Source organism: Schistocerca piceifrons, chromosome 5, assembly GCF_021461385.2.
Source record: "Schistocerca piceifrons isolate TAMUIC-IGC-003096 chromosome 5, iqSchPice1.1, whole genome shotgun sequence".
In the NCBI taxonomy this organism is placed as follows: Eukaryota; Metazoa; Arthropoda; class Insecta; order Orthoptera; family Acrididae; genus Schistocerca; species Schistocerca piceifrons.
Window position 1 is genome coordinate 575,738,396 of NC_060142.1, and position 1,474 is coordinate 575,739,869.

The 1,474-nt window shown below is 46.1% G+C and overlaps 1 non-coding gene across 1 annotated transcript; it reads left to right on the plus strand.

Moving 5' to 3' along the window:
• The first annotated feature begins 612 nt into the window (after positions 1-612).
• On the plus strand, positions 613-687 carry Trnas-cga. The gene has a single exon. It is a non-coding gene; the product is annotated as a tRNA-Ser (tRNA).
• The last annotated feature ends 787 nt before the right edge of the window (positions 688-1,474 follow it).

Consider the following 1,474-nt stretch of genomic DNA (forward strand, 5'->3'; position numbering starts at 1 on the left):
AGGAACGGCGTTACTCCAGCTTAAAGGAAGTGCTGCTTGGACTATCCACAAACTACCGTAACAGATTTCCTGGGATGGTTGTTGTTAATGAAATTTTAAGTGATAGGGATAAACTGGCGCCACTAGGTTAACTGTCTTATGGTAGGAAAAGCCATGTAAATACTATTGGAGAATTTAGGTTGTTTAGGCACTTCTGAACAGAAATACGAGTGAAACTTCCTGGCAGATTAAAACTGTGTGCCCGACCGAGACTCGAAGTCGGGACCTTTGCCTTTCGCGGGCAAGTGCTCTACCAACTGAGCTACCGAAGCACGACTCACGGCCGGTACTCACAGCTTTACTTCTGCCAGTATCTCGTCTCCTACCTTCCAAACTTTACAGAAGCTCTCCTGCGAACCTTGCAGAACTAGCACTCCTGAAAGAAAGGATATAGCGGAGACATGGCTTAGCCACAGCCTGGGGGATGTTTCCAGAATGAGATTTTCACTCTGCAGCGGAGTGTGCGCTGATATGAAACTTCCTGGCAGATTAAAACTGTGCGCCCGACCGAGACTCGAACTCGGGACCTTTGCCTATGCTGTACCGGGCACTGCTGTACCGGGCGTGAGTCGTGCTTCGGTAGCTCAGTTGGTAGAGCACTTGCCCGCGAAAGGCAAAGGTCCCGAGTTCGAGTCTCGGTCGGGCGCACAGTTTTAATCTGCCAGGAAGTTTCATATCAGCGCACACTCCGCTGCAGAGTGAAAATCTCATTCTGGAAACATCCCCCAGGCTGTGGCAATGCCATGTCTCCGCTATATCCTTTCTTTCAGGAGTGCTAGTTCTGCAAGGTTCGCAGGAGAGCTTCTGTAAAGTTTGGAAGGTAGGAGACGAGATACTGGCAGAAGTAAAGCTGTGAGTACCGGGCGTGAGTCGTGCTTCGGTAGCTCAGTTGGTAGAGCACTTGCACGCGAAAGGCAAAGGTCCCGAGTTCGAGTCTCGGTCGGGCACGCAGTTTTAATCTGCCAGGAAGTTTCATATCAGCGCACACTCCGCTGCAGAGTGAAAATCTCATTCCAGAAATACGAGTATTAGTGAATAAGCTGCTAGCACCAAAACAAACCAGCTTGTCACTGCGGGGGAGGGGGGAGTTTATATAACTTTCAACTAGTTTACTACGTCAGCTGAATTAAGAATATCGAGAGTACGTTTAAACTTATTTTTATTTTCGTCAGGTAATTTAAAATAGTTAATATACATGGTAATATCCACCCGCCTGAAGGAACACAGTAAAAGCTGAGGACGGAGGAAAGGAGATTCCCCTTTGCACATCACTTGCTTAGAAAAGGCCACAATTACAAGGTGCAACATGAAGTCTTATATAACATCAACAAAGGAATTAAAATGAAATACCTTGACATAATGGAAATTGATAAACATGTTTCCATATGTATATTGAGCAAGCAGTAAAGAAAACAAAATAAAAATTTGGAGTTGG